Source organism: Chiloscyllium plagiosum, unplaced genomic scaffold (genome assembly GCF_037043375.1).
Source record: "Chiloscyllium plagiosum isolate Xiang-an unplaced genomic scaffold, Cpla_swu_hap1 HiC_scaffold_39, whole genome shotgun sequence".
NCBI lineage: Eukaryota > Metazoa > Chordata > Chondrichthyes > Orectolobiformes > Hemiscylliidae > Chiloscyllium > Chiloscyllium plagiosum.
Window position 1 is genome coordinate 9,545,723 of NW_028270177.1, and position 24,864 is coordinate 9,570,586.

General features: G+C 39.7%; 1 protein-coding gene across 8 annotated transcripts in view; it reads left to right on the forward strand.

Annotated features, from left to right (window-relative positions):
* Window positions 1–24,864, forward strand: part of LOC122540910 (D-glucuronyl C5-epimerase-like) — a 100,627-nt gene that overhangs the window by 449 nt on the left and 75,314 nt on the right. For 2 of the 8 annotated variants that reach the window (XM_087981424.1, XM_087981427.1), the window contains exon 1: window positions 69–141. The exons of 2 other annotated variants lie outside the window; for them this stretch is intronic. The gene's annotated coding sequence lies outside the window, so the exon portion shown is untranslated. Of the gene's footprint in view, window positions 1–68; window positions 142–259; window positions 379–566; window positions 646–6,125; window positions 6,268–24,864 lie in introns of those variants that run through there. 4 more of the 8 variants (XM_043677194.2, XM_087981428.1, XM_087981425.1 and 1 more) reach the window with 3 other exon arrangements.

Here is a 24,864-nt window from a genome sequence, read left to right on the forward strand (position 1 = left end):
CTGATTGGTCGATTCACGTGTAAATCACAGGCTGAATCAGGTGCGCATGCGTGCTCCCTCCTCACCACCCCACCTCCTTCCGGGTGTCTGACTGCCCGGGGATGTAGTTGGTGAGCGGTGCTCCTGCCTGCTTTTTCACCGGTAAGGTGTTCCCGTGCAGAGTTAGGAGCGTTGTACTGATTGATCTCTATTATTACTCTTCCTTCACACTGTGTGCTCGCCTGCGTACGTGTTTCTTGCACTCCTGAAAATGTTACATTTGCAGGAAATAATAGTAGACCGGAGGTTGGGGAAAAAGAACTGAAGTACAACAAACCTTCTGGTGTCAAAATCAGTGCCTCTGTTGTGATGACTGAACGCCTTCTGTGGGATTGAAATGTAAGGCGTTTGGGTTTTTTGTTCAATCGAGATAATCAGTTTTTGGCACATCAGTAGTTGAGAATGCGCCCTCTGGTAATTTTCTTTCTTTCTGTTTTCCCCTTTCCTTCATAAAATACCTTGTGTGTATTTTACTGCGATGCTTGCTTTATCTCATGTAGTAGAATTAGATCTTTTTTTTAAAGATGGTGCGTATGGAATACCAAAATCTCAAATTGGACATCGTACGGAAAATTATTGGGCTAGCATTTAGTGAGAATGTAACAGGTACGCAAATCGATGCTACTCCATGAGATTAGAAATTTTATTTTGTTAGTGAAAGTTCTCTAATCTAGTATAATTTATTTATTAAATGCTAACTTTACATTCTCTCTCTCTCTCTCTCTCTCTTGTTTAATCTCGTCTGATGTTTGCTAAGCATCTTTGAAAATCTATTGAGGTAAAAATTAAAATGAGCAAAAGGCTGAACTCGAATATTACCAAACCTGATTTGAAAATGTGAGGTTTTTGATAGAATTTTGAAATGCAGTACAGTATATTGAAGAGGCACAGTATTCATCCCATGGTTTTATATTGTTTTGTGCAACTCCCGGACAAGTCCTGCAATCTATCTATGAATTTAAAATATGGGTAGTCAGTTACTGTCCAGTTTTGTTTTGCTTTATTTAAAATTGTGTATTAATTCAGCAGGAGTTTGAAACATGTTAGCATAATTCTGTCTAATGACATTAGCATTTCAATTAAGTGTAAATAGATGTGTGTGAAATTTTATTTCTACAATATCCAACTAAGAAATGCCAAAAACAGAAGTAAAATTCAGTCCTTTGATTTTACAGTTTTATTGCAATTTGGTTTGTCTTTTTAAAGTACATTAAGATGAGATGTGGTACATGTTGATTTGCAGCTTTCACTGGTGGTGGGAGCAATTTGTGATGGTAAGTTAGGAGAAGCGGGGAAGAAGGTTGTCACAACATTTGATCATGTTTGCTTAGGTGCACTTTTCTCTTGAAGTGTGTTGCTGTTGAACATGCTTCTGGATAACGCTGCACAAAGTTGTTACTGGACAACTGTAATGTGGTTTGTGAAGGATCTGTGATGACTGTTCAGTTCAGGTTAGATGCCTCTTAACATCAACTTGACTAGAGAAGTATCAAGGTTTCAACTTTCATTCTGAACTTTTTCATGGGAAAAGATGATAAATCTTACTGGTGCCCCTTCATAGTCTGTGTTATTCTGATTTTTAATTTGTAAATGCATGTGTATTTATTTGCTTTAGTGGGTGTAAGTAGGAAGACAATATCCATTTTTCATATCAGATAATAATCAGATGTATGTATTTTTTTTAATAAGTGACTTTGCTTTATCTGTTCATTGTATCACATTCAATATCAGTGCAACAGGGAAGCTGTCAATTTATTGTGAAGCCTAATATATAACGCATTGATCTATTTTCAGTTTCCTCTCATCCTGCGGCAGCATATGTATTGACGATTCTTTATCACAGTTATTTGAAAACAACACACTTTCTATAAGCATTCCAATGCTTTTTAAAATAAATAAAGCTTTGAATGGATTGCATGATATGTGAGATATTGTTTGGATCATTTGTCTTCAGTCTGTTTCTCTAACTAATACCAAACAACAAATGTTTGGTTGCCCTTGTCTGAAATGTTCTGTGGCCTACGTTTATTTCATAAATGTGATCATTGGATTTTTGCAAATACTTTTTTAAAATCTAGATCATTTATTGTATAAACAAATATATGTTAATTTATTGAAATTAGAAAGCTGTGCTTGATATTATGAGTGCAAATCTTAATAACAAACTAAGATAACAATCAATCAATCACACTTCAATATTTCTATTGCAAGAAAGCTTTTTAAATAAGTGAATTAAAAGCATGATTTTTTTTCCTTCTATGATTTTGCAGAATTTTGTTTGTTTTTTAACATTTATCTTTATGCAAGCCTGAAACAAAGTTTGGGAAGAAATGAATCGAGCACCGCGTGTGGACAGATTCTTATGAAAATAAAATTGAGCCTGTTGGCACTTGCACTCTGTATTTATTCAGTTATTTGTTCTTGGGGTGTGGTTGAGCCTGAAGCACTAAAGGCCATATTTGCCTTAAGGACACTGTACTTGAATGTAGGGTTAGCACTGTCCCTATCTGAAGGAAGTTTAGTGAGGGAAATGGATGGTTCCTTAACACATTGTTTTACCACAGTGCAGCTTGAATTTTGATCTTTGGGCGACTAATCTAGTGCTTTAATCCAAAGGCTACCACGCCATCAGTTCCTCTGTCATCTTTCTTTTTAAGCTTTTGATTTACCTCCGATATGCATGGGTCTAGTGTGAGTCAGCATGAGAGCTTGACGCAAGGTTTCTCCCTTTATTCTGTAAAAATTTTAGTATCTAATTTACTTCCTGACTGGATAAGATTAGGAGCGAGTCTATGCTTTTGTGACATTTGCAGGTTTCTAAATATCTCCAAGCTAAATTGGATGTTCAATTTTAAAAAAAGTATTTTTCTTCTTCCCTTACAAATCCCTCTCCCCACAATCTGTACCAGATCCTTGTTCTCCATTAGGTGGGCATTATTTAGATTTACTTTTTTTGTTTTTCTACTATAATTGAATGACTAATCAATTCATCATACATTATGCTTTCTAGACTTTTCTAAAGTAACAAGTCAGTAAAACATTTCACTAGTGTGTGTTTTTATGTCATTTGGAAGTTAGAGAAGTGTTTCACTGCCAGTTATTTTGGTGTGTAGACACTGGTGTGTTGATTTAATGGTAATAAATACTGGACTTCCCCATCACACCCTGTGACGGGTATCTTTGTTTTCGAAAAACTCACTTGTGTATGTCACAAATTAATTGAGCAGTCAAATCCTTTTAACCTAGGAAGAACTGTTTTACTTCTGTTGGAATGGTGTCATGCAATTTGTACTTGTAGACAAATCAAGTCTGTAATGAATGTCTTTTGAAAATGGAATGGGACATGAAGATTTGTTTGTTTAAAAATTACATTTCGTGGCTAACTTCTATAGTATCTGCTTGTAGTCAGGTATTTGAAAGCATCAATTTTGTGAAATACTTTTTCTTTGTTAACCTCAATCTATTGTCAATGAATGACTATTGATGCAGCTTCTGAAAGTACTGCCCCTTTCCACTATGTCTCTTAATTAGCTTATCCAATTAGAGACAGAGTGAACTGAAGCCTACATTATTTTGATTATTTTGCTCTCAGCCCAATAGGAGTGGTAATACTGAGGTGAATAACCCTTTGCCTAGTATTTTCTCCTATTAAAGTTGTGTATAAATGTATGATTTGTTGCTGAACTTTGCTTCAGAGGTTTGGTGCATTCTAACATTCTCTTCCAATGTTATGATTTCTATTTGTACGACAGATATTTTGCACACGTAAATTGTAGTAATGCACCTTTTTCATGCCCAAAGTAGTTGGGGCAGACTGATCCCGTTCATTCTATTTAGAGTCATAGAGATGTACAGTATGGAAACAGGCCCTTTGGTCTGGGTAAATAATGGTACATATTTGAAAAACGATGGTATAGTTAGGGAATGTTGGATTATTGAGCCTAAATTAGTTTCAGGGTATCTTATAGGTTTAACAGTAAGTATTTCAACAACATTTTGAGGACTGCTCTGTACCAAATACAGAATTTTAAAAAAAAAATTTGTTGCTTTTGTGAAACTGTAGTTGGATTTTTAATAATTCAAATTAAATAACTTCAGATTGATCCAAATACGTTGATCTCTGAGAATGCATACTGTTGATTTGTACCCATCTTTGAATTCTGTTAGCCATCTTTTATTATTTTGAATATTAGTTTTTGCTAACAGATTAAGTCAGATGACACAACAGAATGTTGTATTGAATTATGCAGGCTTGTATGTGGAATGTTTCCTTTGGGCAAAGTTTATCATGATTTATACTTGCTTTTTTAAGTTGATCTGAGAACACAGCACTATTCCAAGAGCCTAAAAAACCTTCAATCTACTCGAGCCTGTTAGAGCTTCCAATATACTGTAGCTTTAGTAGAAATAATATGTAGCTACTTAGACTTCACAGGCTGAAATATTTTCTGGTTGCAATCACAAAGAATTCAATTTGAAATACAACAACAATTAGGCATGCTTAAATTATTTCCATGTGTAACTTTCCCAGCAGTGTTATTGGATATAAATATATTAAATCTAGGGTTATGCTTCCAAAATGATGTCACTTATACATTCCAGTAATTAAAATGGTTCAGGGGTTAGAGGTACAAAGATAGAATTCGAGGCTGATATTGAAATATCAGCTGTCCAACAATCAGGCATTTCATTTTGTTTAAAAAAAAAACGCTATTTCTTTCTTGGGTGTATGGAGCTTGTCAAATACTCACTTTATGTTGTTGTGGTTGTGGTAGTGGTAGTGGTGGTAGAGTATAATATTATGTTTTTGGAGAGACGCTTCATTTCTTACAAAGAAAAGGCCACCTTCCAATTTGTCAAATGTTCAAACATATTTATCCTAATTGCAAAGTGATTGATTAATTGACTGTTTAATATTTACAAATATTGAAAATCTTGTAATTAGCAACAAGTGTGGTTTTAGATTAGCTCCAAAGAAATAACTAGTTACCTTTTTTTAAATCCAGCCTATGCATTCATCAATTAATGTACTTCTATATAAGTTGGAGATAATACATGAGGGTTTAGAATTGCATCCATATAAAATGTGCATTCAATAATGCTGCAGTATTTATTAAATTAAACCTTTTTTTGAAGCTTGTAGTAAGGTGACACAGGTGAATATTGTAATATTTTTCCCCAACATGACAATGCTCTGTAGTGCCAGTGAAATTTATCTAAAAACCATTAACTTATTTCAGCTTATGTTAGAGCAGTGATGAAGGCAAATCAGGAATGTATACCATATTTTATACACTATATTTTATTTTTCATTTAAATGTTAGGGCTTATGATTTAAATTACTCAATGTTAGATTTTTTTCACTGATGCTAGAGTGAGCTATGTAAATGGATTAGAAGTGCAACATTGAACAGAATATTGCAACTCCTGTCATTCAACTTTGGTTTACCTCTGGCTGATCTTTCCATGACAGAAGAAACTGGTAAATTAACTGAAGCAGTCCAAGCCTCAATGCAACAAGACCTGGATATTATTCGGGCTTAGGTTTAGAAAAGATTTACAAGGATGTTGCAAGGGTTGGAGGGTTTGAGCTACATGGAGAAGCTGAATAGGCTGGGGCTGTTTTTTCTGGAATGTTTGAGGCTGAAAGATGACTTTTAGAGGTTTGTAAAATCATGAGCGGCATGGATAGGATGAATAGCCAAGGTCTTTTTGCCTGGGGTGGGAGACTCCAAAAGTAGAGGTCATAGGTTTATGGTGAGAGGGGAAAGATATAAAAGGGACCTAAGGGGTAACTTTTTCATGCAAAGGACGGTGCATGTATGGAATGAACAACAAGAGGAAATGGTGGCGGCTGGTACAATAACAACATTTTTTAAGAAGAATCTGGATGGGTATACGAATAGGGAGGGATATTGGACAAATGCTGGCAGTTGGGACGAGGTTAATTTAGGCTATCTGGTCAGCATTGAGTTGGACCGAAAAGTCTCTTTCTATGCTGTACCTCTCTAAGACTCTATGACTCTAAATGACAAATAACATTCATTCCACAGAAGCGCTGGGCAATGACTGTGACTCCACCATCACCCCATGACATTCACTGGCATCATCATTATCATCACTAAATTCCCTACAATCAACGTCCTAGGGGTTACCATTGCCCAGATACTGAACTGCATTAGTTGTATAAAATACTGCACAAGCAAGTCAGAGTCCAGGAATCTTGGGGTGAGTAATTCGCCTTCTGACTTCTCAAAGCTTGTCGACCATCTATACAGTACATATTAGGAATGCTCCCCATTTGCCGAGATAAGTGCAGCTCTAACAACACTCAAAAAGCTTGATACTGTCCAAGAGAGTGCAAGTGCTTGATTAGCACGGCATCTACAAACATTTGCTCACTCTCTCCATCACTGCCACCTCTCAGCAGTTGTGTGTAATAATAGCTACAAAATACACTGCAGAAATTTGCCAAGGCTCCTTCGTGCCTTCCAAATCCACAACCACCACCATCTAAAAGGGCAATGCACATATGGGAACACCACCACTGCAAGTTCCCTTGCAAGCCTCTCTTCATCTGGATAGTATTGCTGGGTCAAACTCCTGGAACTCCAGATTGTAGTGTGTAAGTTGTCATCTCCCTGACCTTCAAATTGGTGGACAATTCTGTTATATAAAATATGGTGCAGCATGGGTAAAGAAGGTACCATTGACCAAGGACCACATATGAGCACTTAAAATATCATTTGCATGTAGACTTCAAACAGTATATACTAATTATAACACTTTATTTACATTGAGTCATAGAGATGTACAGCATGGAAACAGACCCTTCGGTCCAACCTGTCTGTGTCGACCAGATATCCCAACCCAATCTAGTCCCACCTGCCAGCACCTGGCCCATATCCCTCCAAACCCTTCCTATTCATATACACATCCAAATGCCTCTTAAATGTTGCAATTGTACCAGCCCCCACTACTTCCTCTGGCAGCTTATTCCATACACCACCCTCTGCGTGAAAAAGTTGTCCCTTAGGTCTCTTTTATATCCTTCCCCTCTCACCCTAAACCTATGCCCTCTAGTTCTGGACCCCCAGACCCCAGGGAAAAGACTTTACCTATTTACCCTATCCATGCCCCTCATAATTTTGTAAACCTCTATAAGATCACCCCTCAGCCTCCGATGCTCCAGTGAAAACAGCCCTAGCCTGTTCAGCCTCTCCCTATAGCTCAAATCCTCCAACCCTGGCAACATCCTCGTAAATCTTTTCTGAACCCTTTCAAGTTTCACAACATCTTTCCGACAGGAGACCAGAATTGCATGCAGTATTCCAACAGTGGCCTCACCAATGTCCTGTACAGCTGCAACATGACTTCCCAACTCTTGTACTCAATACTCTTACCATTAAAGGAAAGCATACCATTCGCCTTCTTCACTCCTATCTACCTGCACTCCAAGGTCTCTTTGTTCAGCAATGCTCCCTAGGACCTTACCATTAAGTGTATAAGTCCTGTTAAGATTTGCAAAATGCAGCACCTTGCGTTTATCTGAATTAAACTCCATCTGCCACTTCTCAGCCCATCTGGTCAAGATCCCGTTGTAATCTGAGGTAACCCTCTTGGCTGTCCAGTACACCTCCAATTTTGGTGTCATCTGCAAACTTACCAACTATACCTCTTATGCTCGCATCCAAATCATTTATGTAGTGGATCCAGCACTGATCCTTGTGGCCTCCACTAGTCACAGGCCTCCAGTCTGAAAAACAGCCTTCCACCACCAACCTCTTTCTTCTACCTTTTGAGCCAGTTCTGTATCCAAATGTCTAGTTCTCCCTGTATTCTGTGAGACCTAACCTTGCTAATCGGTCTCCCATGGGGAACCTTGTCGAATGCTATACTGAAGTCCATATAGATCATGTCTACTGCTCTGCCCTCATCAATCCTCTTTGTTACTTCTTCAAGTTTTCCCACGTGCAAAGCCATGTTGACTATCCTTAATCAGTCCTTGCCTTTTCAAATACATAAACATCCTGTCCCTCAGGATTCCCTCGAACAACTTGCTCACCATCGACGTCATGCTCACTGGTCTATAGTTCCCTGGCTTGTCCTTACCACTTTTCTTAAACAGTGACACCACGTTAGTCAACCTCCAGTCTTCCGGCACCCGTGATTATCGATGATACAAATATCTCAGTAAGAGGCCCAGCAATCGCTTCTCTAGCTTCCCACAGGGTTCTAGGGTACGCTTGATCAGGTCCTGGGGTTTATCCACCTTTGTGTTTCAAGACATCCAGCACTTCCTCCTCTGTAATATGGACATTTTGCAAGGTGTCACCATCTATTTCCCTACAGTCTATATCTTCCATATCCTTTTCCACTGTAAATATTGATGCAAAACACTTGTTTAGTATCTTCCACATTTTCTGTGACTCCACACAAAGGCCGCTTTGCTGATCTTTGAAGGGCCCTATTCTCTCCCTAGTTACCCTTTTGTTAATGTGTTTGTAAAAACCCTTTGGATTTTCCTTAATTCTATTTGCCAAAGCTATCTCATGTCCCCTTTTTGCCCTCCTGATTTCCCTCTTAAGTATACTCCTACTAAGGATTCACTCGATCTATCCTCTCTATACCTTACATATGCTTCCTTCTTTTTCTTAACCAAACCCTCAATTTCTTTAGTCATCCAGCATTCCCTATACCTACCAGCCTTTTCTTTCACCCTGACAGGAATATATTTTCTCTGGATTCTCATTATCTCATTTCTGAAGGCATCCCATTTTCCAGCCGTCCCTTTACCTGCGAACATCTGCCTCCAATCACCTTTTGAAAGTTCTTGCCTAATACCGTCAAAATTGGCCTTTCTCCAATTTTTAGAATTTCAACTGTTAGATCTGGTCTATCCTTTTCCATCACTATTTTAAATCTAGTAGAATTATGGTCGCTGGCCCCAAAGTGCTCCCCCACAGATACTTAAGTCACCTGCCCTGCCTTGTTTACCAAGAATAGGCCAAGTTTTGCACCTTCTCTAGTAGGTACATCCACATACTGAATCAGAAAATTGTCTTGTACACACTTAACAAATTCCTTTCTATCTAAACCCTTAACACCATGGCAGTCCCAGTTTATGTTTGGAAAGTTAAAATCCCTTACCACAACCATCCCATTATTCGTACAGATAGCTGAGATCTCCTTACAAGTATGTTTCTCAATTTTCCTCTGACTATTAGGGGGTCTATAATACGATCCCAATAAGGTGACCATCCCTTTCTTATAACTCAGTTTCACCCAAATAACTTCCCTGGATGTATTTCCAGGAATATCCTCCCTCAGCACAGCTGTAATGCTATCCTTATCAAAAATGCCACTACTCATCCTCTCTTGCCTCCCTTTCTATCCTTCCAGTAGCATTTGTATCCTGGACTATTAAGCTGCCAGTCCTGCCCATCCCTGAGCCATGTTTCTGTAATTGCTATGATATCCCAGTCCCATGTTCCTAACCATCCCCTGAGTTAATCTGTCTTCCCTCTTAGGCCCCTTGCATTGAAGTGATGCTTTCCATGTGAAGAGATGTTTCAAAGCTGTTGTCAGGAGGGAATAATGGAGATAAAATTAGAGGTGAGGCAGGAGATTTAGAAAAAATGACTGAAGGTGTTGTCCACAAAATATGCTTTGAGCTTTTATAAAAGGTCACAAGTTGAGACAAGTCCGATGAATGCATAAAGATGTGATGGCCGTAGCCTACTGTGTGTAGTGGAGTTGATGCTGCACTGCAAGTCAGTTGTGAATAGAACAACTGGGATATATAGTTGTGGCATGCATGAAGGAATTTGCAATGCAGGGTTAAGAATCATTGGTCAGTAGGACAGCAGTTGTAAATTAGTATTTTGGCTCTAGAATCTTTTCATGTATTGCTGTGTAAGAACAGCTTGGAAAATTTTAATTTTTGCTTAAAATAAAACTGACTTCGTGTTATATATGGCATGCTAAGAAGTTGGAAGTGAAAGTTGCCAGTAGACTCTGGCACATTTGGAGTTTAATGTCAAGTCATATTGATAATGTGTACACTTGAGAATTTTCAGTTATGAGTCTGGGGAGGCAAAAGAATTAGTAGATGGTGTGATAAGGATTCAACATTTTAAGATGCTGCTTAATTTCATAAACCAATTGTGTCTGATCTTGTTCTAATTGATGTCATGCTAATCAAAAGTTTGTTTTTGCAGTTCAATCGAAATTGCTGCATTCTCTAGATTTTGCCACAGACTGAATTTTTTTTTTGGTATAAAATAACTTTTTTTTATTTTCAAGTAATGACATTCCAGAGATGAAACTGAGGCTTTTTTTTTGTGCTTGCTTGCGTTTCTGCATTGGGAGATTTGAGTTCTGTGGCAGAATAGCAAGTGTTTGATGGCATTATGGGAACTACAGACAGAATAAGGAGTAGTGTGAATATGTAGAAAGTGAGTACAGATTGTCAATAATCTTTCAGGTTTGCTTAAAGACCTGTTATTCAGATTCTTTCTCTGCAACTCCAAAGGTTGAAAGTTTTTGAATGTTCACTTTCAAAACAAATCCACCTTGGATTGCCTGTTATAGACAATAGGTGCAGGAGTAGGCCATTCTGCCCTTTGAGCCTGCCATTCAATATGATCATGGCTGATCATCCTTAATCAGTATCCTGTCTGCCTTATCTCCATAACCCTTGATTCCACTATCCTTGAGAGCTCTATCCAACTCTTTCTTAAATGAATCCAGAGACTGGGCCTCCACTGCCCTCTAGGGCAGAGCATTCCACATAGCCACCACTCTCTGGGTGAAGAAGTTTCTCCTCATCTCTGTCCTAAATGGTCTACCCCATATTTTTAAGCTGTGTCCTCTGGTTAAATGAATAATGAGTATGAGCATATATCGTAGTGAATGTGAGCCTAAAGAAAGTAACAGGCAATTCAAAGAATGCTGGTATGAAAAGTGTAAAATTCTGCCAACTTCTGTGATGTTGACAGCGGCACATTAGAAAGCGTAATGCGGCAAAGGGAATGTGGTCTCGTGGTGAAGTGGCTAGTATCCTCCTTGCTGCATAAAAAGCTCTGGGTTTGAGTCCCTTCCCAGGACCTGTTAACCAAGGAAAGTATGTTCACAATGTGACCAAACAGGTTGATTTTTTTTATCATCCTGCAAATTCTTCTACAATGGTAATGGCAGGCAGTAAGAGTGAGTGTTTTTTGGTCAGCCATATGTTGGAAAGAAAGTTGAAGATTACCAACAACAGGTTACAATATGCTTATAAAAGTGTATGTTGCCACTGCAGTAACATACTCCCAAATGATAAATTTGACATTGGGCTGCCTAATATATGATTACATACTTTGAACAGGGAATTCATCAAAACCTAATGGTACTGAGTAGCAAGAGTACAGATCAAGACTTTAAAAATTTTGCATTTACTGTAATACCACAGTATCTAGATGTTCAGTCCTAAAAACTTGAAAGTATGTGCAGGTAGCCAGATCTGAGCAGTGGAACTCTAGGAATAGCTAAACAGCTAATGGTTGGCTTGACCTGCAATTGAATGTTTGTTTTGAAACTTTTAAATTTGAAGCTTGTTTAAAACTTTTAAAAATATGATCTTTTGAGGCCTGCATTTGGGTTTAATGACTTCTGCAGTTATTTGATTATTTTGATATTTTTATCATTTGGCTCATCTTATTATGCTGTTTTCATGCTTTGCTTGTAAATTTTATTATTTTTCTTCGAATGTCCAACTCCCTATCAAACAGTGCAAATTAGTAAATGTAATGCACTCATTGGAAGTATTTGTTTCCTCAGAGTAGTTTGTTTTTAAATGCTCACTGTCTTCTGTGTGTACTGTCCTTCTCCAGTGTACTTTTTTTTACAAAAATGCTTGCTGTAATGCTAGTGGTTAATGTTCTGTACGTGTCAGTTCTTCTGGTGCATATCTGCTGAATTTGATTAAATAGATATAAATGTACATTTGAGATGCTGACGTGCATTCTCGGAAGAATTCTGTATATTTGTAACTACACCTGAATTTTAAATGATGTTCTGTGGTGTAAATTAAATGCCCTCGCTGCTATCTGAGGCAAATCTGTTACATTCACACCCAATGCTAAATCTCCTTTTTTAACTGCAAGGTTCTGCAATACTATGCAGTGTAAAGTAGTAGTATAGTTGTAAAGTCATTGGACTAGTAAAACAGAATCCCAAACTAATGTTCTGGGCGTGTTCGAATCCCACTGGAGCTGATGGTAAATTTTGAATTCAGTTAAATTTTAGAATACAAGGTAGCCTAATGATGACCAGGTAACGGCTGTTCATTGTCATGAAACCTCCTCTGGTTCACTGACATTTAGGGAAGGAAATCTGCTATTCCTACCTGGTCTGGTTTACATGTGACTCCAGGCTCACAGTAATTTGTTTAATGCTTAAGTACATCTTGGTAATTAGGAACAAGCAATACAGTTTAGCCTAGCCAGTGATGCCCACATCCATGAATGAATACAGAACTTGAGTTTTGCATCTGTCATGAAAGTGCTGAATATTAGGTAGAAAAGTTAAATTGTACTAAATTTTTATAAACCTGATCAACAATAAATTCTGCTGACAGGAAATCTGCAATTACATTTTCTAGTTGAAATGATTTTTATATTGCAATCAATATTTTGAGTGAGGAGTGGGGGCAGTGCCAAGTGGCTTTGTTTGAGGCATATTGAGAGTGCTAAAACTATTGTTTTCAGTTCCTGCCGTAAATTTCATTTCTTAGCCACCAACTCCATCCCTCCCTCTGGTTGAACTACTATTGTTTGCAAGCTGGTATCATGTTTGACCTCTGGACTGCTGGCTACACTTTGTCAAAGAGTAATACAGTCATACAGAACGGAATCGTACCCTTCAGTCCAACTCATCCATGCCTACCAAGTTTCCTAAACTAAACTAGTCCCATTTGCCTCGTTTTGGCCCATATCCCTCCTAAACTTTTCCTATTCATGTACCTGCCCAGATGTTAATTCTAAATATTGTAACTATACTTGCATCTATCACTTCCTCTGGCAGTTCATTCCATATACAAACCACTCTGTGTGGAAAAAGTTCCCCTCAGGTCCCTTCTAAATCTTTCTCCTGTCACATTAGTTTTGAACTCACCAACCCTAGGAAAAAGACCCTTGGCTATTCCACTTATCTGTGCCTTTCATGATTTTATAAATCTCTATAAGGTCACCCCTCCACCTCCTACACTCTAGTGGGAAAAAAAAAGTCCCAGCTTATCCAGCCTCTCCTTATAACTCAAACTCTCTAGTTGCGGTAACATTCTTGTAAATCGTTTTTGCACCCCCTCTAATCCTTCCTAGTCAGGGCAACCAGAACTGTACACAGTACTCCAAACATGGCCTCACCAATGCCCTGTACAATCTCCGCCTGAGATCCCAACTCTTAAGTTTAATGCTGAAAATGTGTTGCTGGAAAAGTGCAGCAGGTCAGGCAGCATCCAAGGAACAGGAGAATCGACGTTTAGGGCACAAGCCCTTCTTCAGGAAGAAGAAGAGCTTGTGCCCGAAACGTCGATTCTCCTGTTCCTTGGATGCTGCCTGACCTGCTGCGCTTTTCCAGCAACACATTTTCAGCTCTGATCTCCAGCATCTGCAGCCCTCACTTTCTCCTCTTATGCTTAATGGTCTGAGCAATGACGCCAAGCATGTTAAATACCTTTTTTTTTATCACTGAAAGTTGTGCCACTGGTAGACACAATGAACTATGTACCTGAATCCATAAGTTTCTGTTCTACAACACTCCCAGGACCCCACCACTCAATGTGAACCCTACCCTTGTCTGTCTTAGCAAAATTCAACACTTCGCATTTATTTAAATTTAAACTTCATCTGCCACCCATTGACCTAACTGAGCAAGATCCCTTTGTAATCTTAGATAACTTTCCTCATTGTCTACTATACCACCAATTTTAACATCATCTGCAGACTGACTAACTATTCCTGTATTCTCATCCAAATTGTTTATGTAAATGACAAACAACAGTGGACCCAGCACCAATCCCTGTGGAACATCACTAGTCACAGGCCTCCAGTCTGCTTATTTCTACCTCCTGTCCTATCAATGAACCTTGTCCATATCATTAACATATCTGTTGCTATCTGTACTAATAAGCATGCCTTTGTTACCTCCAGACTTGACAGTTCCAACAGATCTGGCTGACTTCCTATGTTCTACCCTCTATAAATTTGTTCACCTTAACTAATGCTAGGTCCCATCTACTACAAACCGACCGACTCCCACAGCTACCTGGACTACACCTCCTCCCACCCCGCCCCCTGTAAAAACGCCATCCCATTCTCCCAATTCCTTCGTCTCCGCCGCATCTGCTCCCAGGAGGACCAGTTCAAAATACGCACAACACAGACGGCCTCCTTCTTCAAGGACCGCAATTTCCCCCCCAACGTGATCGACGATGCCCTCCACCGCATCTCCTCCACTTCCCGCTCCTCCGCCCTTGAGCCCCGCCCCTCCAACCGCCACCAGGACAGAACCCCACTGGTCCTCACCTACCACCCCACCAATCTCCATGTACAGCGCATCATCCGCCGTCACTTCCGCCACCTCCAAACGGACCCCACCACCAAGGATATATTTCCCTCCCCTCCTCTATCAGCTTTCCGTAGAGACCACTCCCTCCGCGACTCCCTTGTCAGATCCATACCCCCCACCAACCCAACCTCCACTCCCGGCACCTTCCCTTGCAACCGCAGGAGGTGCAACACTTGCGCCCACACCTCCCCCCTCACTTCTCTCCAAGGCCCCAAAGGAAACTTCCATATCCGCCACAGATTCACCTGCACCTCCACCCACATTATCTACTGCATCCGCTGCAGCCGGTGTGGCCTCCTCTATATTGGGGAGACAGGCCGCCTACTTGCGGAGCGATTCAGAGAGCACCTCTGGGCCACCCGGACGAACCAACCCAATCACCCTGTAGCACAGCATTTCAACTCCCCCTCCCACTCCACCGAGGATATGCAGGTCATTGGACTCATCCACCGCCAAACCACAACAACGCGACGGTCGGAGGAGGAGCGTCTTATCTTCCGACTGGGAACCCTCCAACCACAGGGGATGAACTTGGACTTCACCAGTTTCTTCATCCCCTCCTCCCCCCATCTTGTCTCAGCCGAATCCCTCCAGCCCGGCACCGCCTTCCTGACCTGCAGTCTTCTTCTTGACCTCTCCGCCTCCACCCTACTCCGACCTATCACCCTCACCTTGACCTCTTTCCACCTATCACATTTCCAACGCCCCTCCTCCGTCCCTCCTCCCTACCTTTTATCTTCTCCTGCTGAACACTCTCTGCTCATTCCTGAAGAAGGGCCTGTGCCCGAAACGTCGAATCTTCTGTTCCCTAGATGCTGCCTGACCTGCTGTGCTGTTCCAGCAATAAAGTTTCAGCTTTGATCTCCAGCGTCTGCAGACCTCACTTTCTCCCCATTAACCCATCTGTACTCACTGACTTACATTGGGTCCTAGTTAAGCAAAATATTTGTTTCTAAATTCTCAAGTTTGCTTTCAGATCTCTCCCAAAGCCTTTCATACCCATTCCCATTTTTCCAATCAACGTCATTCAAGATATATCGACTCTTAAGCTTCTCTGATTTTATGTCTTGCCTCTTGACTCCACAAAGTCTTTCCGTCATCAACACAGCCCAGGATAAGAGTGCATGGGAATCTCTCCAAAAGGATGTATGTATGCAGCTCCACAACACACAACTCAGTACAAATAAGGGCAGAACTGCTTGATTGACATCCCATACATTAGTTTAAACATTCATGCTCTGTACAGCCAATTCACCATGTCTTAGGTTCTTTTCCCAAGGTTTCACACCCTAGATGCAATTTGCACACACCAACTTCTACAAACAGTTAAAGTTTATTAAAGCTTGTACAAGCTAGATGACCCCTTTGACCCCCCCTGCATGTGAAGTTGAGTCAAAATGTGGCCCTGAATAAAGAAAACACATACCCTTAATACAGGTCAGTTGTTCATGCTTGTAGATACTCTGACTCCCCCATAGTCACATGCCACTCAAGACAACCCCCCGGCCATTCCCTCACAGTCACATGTTACCCCTGGTAAAATGGTAGGATGAGATTATCCTCTGAGATGATGCAAATGTTAATGCTCTAATTCTGAGGAACCATTATGCAGATGATTTCCTGACTCGGTGATTCCCCAAGACAACTCCGGTGCAACACACCTAGCTTCAGGGAATGGCTGTTTAAAGAATTTCTGAATGAAAAAGATTGAATGATCATTTAATTTGATTAATAATAGGAGGAGTAGCAGGAAGTGACTGCCTAATTGGTGTGGGAGTTATTTGCATTCCTACATGACTCTCATCCCCACCCAAAGGCAGTGCAGTTTAACCCTTTAATATTATCTTAATGCTCAGAAAGATATTCCCATTTAATCTTTTAACATAGAATCTCACCAGCCTGTGACCTCTGTCATTGAGAAAGACAAAGACAGCAATTCTTAAGAATGCCACTGTTTAGAAATCTCAGTCCTGACTTGGAAATATGGAATCATTTTTTTTGATCAGTGGTAGGTGGAATTCCAGAATTTTTATCTATCAACATCATGAAAGTATCTTTGAATACACAGACTACAGTGGTTTACGAAGGGGCTGACCACCATCTTCTCAACTGCAGTTGGGATGGACAATAATTGCTGGCCTTACCAATGGGTACCAAAGCCTGTTTTTAAAAATCACTCCATCATTGGCTGCTGTGTTTTCAGTTACCAAGGCCCTAAGCTCTCAAATTCTAGACAGCTCTGCTTTTCTCCCTCATTTTCATCCTCTAAATCTATCCCTGACCAAAACGTATATCATCTGCCTTAATATCACATTATGTGGCTTAGCGTTACATTTTGTTTTCTTGTAATCTTGTGAAGTGCTTTTTGAGATTCTATGACATTAACACCAATTTGTACTTAGAAAAGTGACTTTATTGTAGATGTAATGTATGTAGGAAGGTATGAGCTACTATGATGGTAGCGAAGTGATTAGGAGCAACTTTCAGAAGACATCTCAAAGGAAAACAAGCAAGAATTTTCCTTTTCTGGTCCATCTTCAGGTTTCTAATCAACAAGCACCGAAATTAAGGACCTCTTGATGGCTAATTGTTTTCTACACATAACCAGTAACCTAACATAATTTCTTCAAGCATTAAAATTTTGATCTTTTAAAAACATTAACACATGGATTTGTAGGTTATTTTCCCCAGATTCACTTCATGTTTTCAGCTGAAGAACCTCAAGAAGACAATAGATTCCCTACTGTGTGGAAGCAGACCATTCAGCCCATAGAGTCCACACTGACCCTCCAAAGAGCATCTCACCTCCTGACTCTAAACCTGCAACCCTGCATTTCCCATGGCTAATCCACCTACCTTCCACATCCTCGGACATTGAGTAATTTATCACCGCCAGTCTACCTAACCTGCATGTCTTTGGACTGTGGGAGGAAATCAAAGAACACGGAGGAAACCCACACTGATACTGGGATAATGGATGACTGTGGAGTTTATACAAGGATGGAATCAAACCTGGGTCCCTGGCATTAACCACTGAGCCACCATGCCACCAAGATGGAATTGGAAATTCCGTCAGTTGTTTCATTTGAATTTCATAAATCTGAAATAAATTTGTGTTGCGGTTTACTTCATTTCCTATTTGTGTGCTAAACTGCAATACTGCAAATTTTGGATTTGAGGATAGAACTGAGCAGGGATTTGAATTGAACAGTGCATGGAATCATAAATCAGGTTTGATATCTACAACCCCAGATTTCAAAGGAACGTCATTTAAATGTATTGGATGTCTTTGTATGGATGGCTGTTTAGCATTTGCAGCGTAGAGTCGTGTTCAAAGCTCTGCAACAAAATGACTTTTGTCCTGCTACAGCTACCAATATTATTTGTCTGCACTATATATACACCTTTTTCTCATCTTTGTTACAGACACAGGCTGGTTTATTTTCTCCAGTCTGTGTAGATCAACTGTGAAAACAAGCAATTGATTTGCAAAAGAAATGTGTGATACTTTACTCTTGCTTTACTTTGTATTGTGGGAAGAAGGCATTGAAATCAGTCTGACGGTGGCAAATAGACATTTTGCAGAGAATTCCAGCAGGGAATAGTATAACAACTAGAAGATTAGCGTTCAGTGGCTGAGTAAAGGAACTGGACAATGAACATGGAAGGATCAGCAGAGTGGCAGATGCATGCATTCATTTGCAGCTGGAAAATGTACTTCGAATAATGTAATTTTATTTTCAATTTGACTTTTGGCTTGGTGGTATAATAATTCATGGAACTCATCAAAGATGAGTGTGGAAACTACATGCAGGTTTCTGCCTGGCTACCTAGCTCTCCTAGATTGTCAGGTAATCACCCATTCCTTCCCTGTCTGTACTTTCTTAACCTTCAATGTGACCAGCTAATTAAATGTGAAAACCCTGTAGTTCTCAGTCTGCGAATGCAGTCAATGACTCTAGCCATTGCTCAAGTTGTAAAATCCAGAGCTAAATTTTCAGTTGGTGACACATTACATCTCTAGTCAACTGGGCACTTTGAACTCTTGTGATATAGTAGTAATGTCCCTACATATGGGTCAGAAGGTCCAGGTCAAAATCCTAACTGCTCAAAAGGTGAATAATAATATCTCCTGATATTTTTCTCCACCTTTTTCAATGAGACCACTGAAAGTGCCATGACCCCACATCATAGGATTCACGTTCCACTAAGCTAGATTAACTTGCCTTTACTTTGCTGACTGTTTATTGTGCAGGCATCCCTAATTTTTACAAACTTCTGACTCACAAATGCTTGTACTTATGAATGCGATCCCATACGTGGGAGTAATTTTAAAAACTGAACATTTCCTGTACTTAAAAACAGCTGCTTTACATTGTTCCGAGTTGTGTACAAATCGACTTGTGAGCTAAGTTCAAAATGGAGCCCATTCACAACTCAGGGAGTGCCTGTAAACTAGAGATTATTATGTAGAATTACTTACCAACTGCTTGCTAATCATTTCTTTCCATATGTCACTTTTTTTTCCCCACTTGATGTCAGGTTTCAAACTCCACCTATACTCCATTCCTGCTGGCTGTTTTTGAATCCTGCTGAAATTTTATTCCTTGTTGCCACTCTCCAAGTTATGTTACAGCTACCTCAGTGACATTAAAGTTTTATTTTTGTTTGGATGATTTTCTATATTTCAATGCATTTTAAGAACAATTCCCCCCCCCAAGCAAAACTGTTGACAGCAGTGTACTAAATTATTTACACCTAGTCCCTAACAGTACTTTCCAACCAATCAAATAATGGCTGTCTTTTGAGGTTCAAGTATTTTTCTTTTGTCGTGAAACCCAAAGCTGATTTTCTGCAGCAGCTGCATTAGCCCTAAGCACTGGTAAGTTTACACTAAAACTGTCATTCTGAATTTTTTTTTAAAATTCAAGTTTCATTATTAATTTCCGTGGTCATTTTCAAATGCAGAACTTGAGTATTGCTGCAAAAAATACATATTTTGTCAAAGCCAGGGAATGACTGTCAGTTGCTTTGTTGAGTTGATTGAGTTGAAATGGGTGCAGTATTGTGCATATTCTTTCTTTCTGCAAAGCACTGATTTAATGTTTAGATTCCAGTCTAAGCAAGTGTGCTACACGGTAAACTCATCACCTTCTGACTTTTGTTGTCAGCACTTAGAATTATTTAGCAAATGTGAAATTGTGGAATTACATCTATTGTTCAAAGAAAACAGGTAATCACCATTCTCTGATCAAAGCCCTGACCAGAGAAATAAACCAATCAGAATCAACATCCCTTGTTTGAATTTAAATTTTGACCGTTAACTGTCAGTTGTTATTCACGAGTGCTTTCTTCAAGGCAATACCTTTGCTGATCAGAATACACTTGCACCCAACCAGCACTCTTCGTGTACAGTGTAAAGAGGTTGTTTTTCCGTTTATGTTGACATTTCTTATGGATTTCTTTGATGAATGCAAGGTGAAAACTTTAACAGAATATCTTTATTTTTCTGCAGCTAAACTATTTCCTTAATTTTGTTTTTGAAAGCTTTTCCATGTAATCCTATTCCAGCTATCATCCTAGAATTAGAAAAAGGAAGTAAAACGATTTGCTGTTTAAAGTCTGCATGTGACCATTGCACGTTCACTAAATTACATTGCAGTAACTGGGGTTAATAAAGGCATTAGTATTGTTGAACTGCAGTAAATATTTCTTTAATAGATTTTCTGTTCTGCGCATGATACCATGTGTATTTTGTTGGTAGAGACGCCAGGTTATGTCTGCCTGCTTCTTTGTCAGTGAGCTGTTGACCTTGGATTTGATATTGGCACAATACAGTATTGGGTTCCAGATCAGTTGCTTTGCTGCAAAAGAATTGAAAATCAAAGTTGGAAAGGTTTGCCAGTGAGGCTAATTGAAGCATTTCTGTCAATTTGATTCTTGTAAACAAAATTATTGTTATAAATAAGTTTTCTAGATCCTGCCAGCCAGCTTGAAATAATGGCCACCCAATGAATTTCTCAGCATCCCAACATCAAGCTATCTATGGACAGCAAGAATACATCCAAGTACCAATACAGAGGCTTAGCAAGTAAATCCTCAAGACATCTATCTCAGCAAAAACTAGTGAAGAAAATTGCTCCCTGTTTATCTGCCAGGGTCACGACTGCTATCGTTCATTCATCCATTCATCTATCCATTTATCCAATCTTCCAACCATCATCAGTACCACCTTTTCAAGTCCAACTCCACTGCCATGCCATTGTTCCTTCCACTGGCAAAATGCCTAAATAGCACTTCTCAAGGATGCTGAGATAAACAATTCTTCATTGTAGCTTTGCTGCTCTAAAACAGCTTTCTAGCAATTTATTTTTTCTTTTTATTCTGTTGTGGGACTTGGGTGTCACCGACTGGCCAACATTGACAGCCCATCCCTATTTGGCCAACATTGACAGCCCATCCCTATTTGGCCTTGAAGGTGGGAGTGAGATGCCGCCTTGAATTGCTGCAATCCACTTGCTGTGGGTTGACTCACAATGCCCGTAGGGAGGGAATTCCAGGATTTTGACCCAACAACTATGAAGGAATGGCGGTATACAGTATTTGCAAGTCAGGATGGTGAGTAGCTTGGAGGGGATCTTGCAGGTGGTGGTGTTCCCAAATACCCACTGCCCTTGTCGTTCTAGATGAAAGGTGCTGTCTAAGGATCTTTTGAATTTCTGCAGTGGATCTTGTAGATAGTACACACTACTGCTACTTAGCGCCAGTGGTGGAGGGATTGAATGTTTGTAGATGTGATGCCGATCGAGCAGGTTGCTTTGTCCTGGATGGTATCAAGCTTCTTGAGTGTTGTTGGAGCTGCACCCATCCAGGTAAATGGGTTTATTCCATTACACTCCTGACTTGTGCCTTGTAGATGGTGGATAGACTTTGAGGTGCAGGAGGTGAGTTACTCGCCACAGTATCCCTAGTCTCTGACCTGCTGTTGTAGCCACTGTGTTGATGTAGTGGGTCCAGTTGAGTTTCTGGTCAATATTAACTCCAAGGATGTTGACATTGGGAGGGGTTTCAGTGATTTCAGGGGTGGTAGTTAGGGTGTCTCTTGTTGGTGATGGTCATTTTCTGGCATTTGTGTGGTGTGCATGTTACTTGCCACTTGTCGGCCCAAGCCTGGATATGGTCCAGATCTTGTTGCATTTGAGCACTGACTGCTTCAGTATTTGAGTCGTCACGAATGGTGCTGAATGATGTGCAATCACTGGCAAATGTCCCCACTTACGATCTTATCATAGAGGGAAGGTCATTGATGAAACAACTGAAAATTGTTGGGCCTAGGACACTACCCTAAGGGACTCCTGTAGAGATGTCCTGGAGCTGAGATGACTGACTGTCCACAACCACAATCATCTCCCTTTGTCTAATTATTGGTACTCAAAGCCATGCCTTGATTAGAAGAATAGTTTTATCCTCCCCTTCGCTTCAAAATATTGCAAACTATTCTGACATTAAATCTTTGAATTTTTGGCTTCCAGTAGTAAGGATGCATTCTAAAATATTTAATGTTTTGCATGACAATACAAAGTATTAGTTTCTGATTTTGCAAATTGGTGCTATGTCAGTGCTTTTAGGAGCTCCTTGTCAGCAATCACTCTCAGCTTTCTGCTTTTAAAATTGTTAAATGTTGAAAGTAGTACTTTTTAAATTTGTGTATTCTTGTACCTGTTGCCTGTTTTTTTCAAACTTAGTTCTGTACAAAATTGAGACTGAAAAAAATGAGTTGGTGTGACACTCAATAAAAACAACCATAGGATCCTAAATTAAAAGTAATAACAACCTGGTTGGTAACCTGTTTTCAAGGCTGCAGACCCGATGAATGAACCCCTTCTAGATACTGAAATAAAAATGATTTGCATTTCTTTGTTTTGATTAGAGACCATCGTAATACTAATTTGCTCGTTCATAAAAAGCGGTGTTCTGAGGTGGAAAAAATAGGATTCAAAATATAGGAAAGTGTTTGAAAAGCAGTTTTGTGGCTGATACAGTTTTTAAAGAAACAATCCATCAATAATCAGTTTCTGGAAAGTTCTAGGTTGATATGTATTGTGGCCTTGCATTATTGTGTTGCAATCTCTGCTCCATATTGAGCACTTAAAATTTTGGGGCAGGGAATGAAGTTTGGTCTGTTTCTACATCCCAACCCAATATACTGTGGATTTCCTGTGTGATGCCCAATTAATGACCAGAACAGAGGCCATCCAGTTGAGTGTGGCAGACAGGTTATCTCAGTTGGAGGTTCAATTCAAGGCCTTGCATCTTCCAAGGAGCAGTTGGCTGAAATGGAAAGTCAGCAAGCAAGAGGGACTTCAACTTTGAAATCTTTTAATGAAAAACTAGATTCGACGAATACTGCAAAAGTTGCTTGGATGAAACTTTGACCGGTCTCTGATTTCACTGTTGGCAGAGGCTGAAAATCCAGCCCTTTTTGAAAGTTGGGAAGGGTGAGCGGCCTGATTTTCTTTTTAGGCTGTTGGTATCTCTGTATTTCCTTTGCTTTTTCAAGACAATTGCATTAAATAATTCTGCCTTGGTCCCAAACAGAAGTGTCATGAGTGTGTTCTGGGGTATGCTGGATTAATTGAATCAGGGCAGCTGATTTGAAAGAAGAATAAACTGAAATGCCATACTTTAATCACTCAGTCAAACCTGTTTTGTCCGCTTTTAAATGCAAAACAATTAGTTGGCAATGGAATAATTCCTTGGCCTCTGCACATTTCCTATAGACATACAGTTGTTTTCAAAACTGGCAGTCTGGGAATTGAGGCCACGCAGGATTTTGGGTTTTTACAGATTTTAGGTAAGTGCTTTGGGCAATGGTCACTTCACTTCAGGCCAGTTCATGTTGAGTAGGATCAAGGGTTGTTTGGAACGTTGTCATAGGCTGGCATGCGAGATACAGAAGCTGGTTAAAAAACAACAGCTTATTGGACTACTGAATGGACCTCTCTAGTTTCAAATCTAATGTTGAGCTTGCTTTTGTGCACTCCTGTGTCGTCGTAACCTTGTATGTCTTGTTCTGTCCAAGCAACCTATGGTCTGCATGTCCTGGTTTGTTATGATTTGCCTGTACTGCTCGCAAAACACTGTACTTGGGTACAATAAATCAAATCGAAGAATGAAAGCATAACTAACCTGACATCATGCAGCATCTGACTGAATTATCCATGGACATTGATTTTTAATTGAAATTAAAAAGAAATTATGCATTGTGTTCAAAAAAAGGTCCAGTATTTAGAGAAGCAGCTTTTGAGCTATAATGTTTTGATCGAGTTGACTGCATAAATCGTGATATCTGCCTTTTCTTCGTTCAGAATTAAGAGTAGTAGTCTACCAATAATTTTCTTGAATGCATTTGTTTTTGTTCAGGTTTTTGTTGTTCTGTTCTTGACTCTTGGATTAAAATAAGGTAAGAGTAGTCATGGTTTTAAACGTGTACTATCTTGTGCAGCATTCAGTAGGCAGAATGATTAAAGCTCTTGCTATTTATTTGGCTTCACAGGGTGGTACAATGTACTTTTGAAGTTTGAAGATGTAAGTTGGTTTCTTTATTCATGTTTTGCTCTTACCTTACTCTTTTTGTCAACCTGGAACAATGCTGTTTTATGAAAAGTGTTTCCATTTGGCTTTCAGTCAGTTCAATGAGCAACTTTAAGATAATTATTCAACAAGACAATTGGTCAATCCTTTGTTAAAAAATGGTCATAATGAACATTGGAACCATTTGACTAGGTTGCCTTGCAGATGAAAATTTCTCCCAATTAAATAGCATTTTACATCCACATCTCATAAATCAATTCAGAATTTTTAAAAAAATTCATTCATGGGATGTGGGTGTTGCGAGCTGGCCAGCATTTCTTTCCTGTCCCTAGTTGCTCTTGATAAGGTGTGGAGCTGCTGCCTTGAACCACTGCTAAAGGTTGACCCACAACACAATTAGGGAGGGAATTCCAGGATTTTGACTCCGTGACCGTGAAGGAGCAGAGATTATATTTCCATGTCAGGATGATGAATGCCTTGGAAGGGAACTTGCAGATGGTGGTGTTTCCATGTATCTACTGTCCTTTTATTTCTGGATTTGGAAGGTGCTGTCTTAAGGGATCTTTGAATTTCTACAGTGCATCTTGGAGATGGTACATGCTGCCTGGATGGTCATAC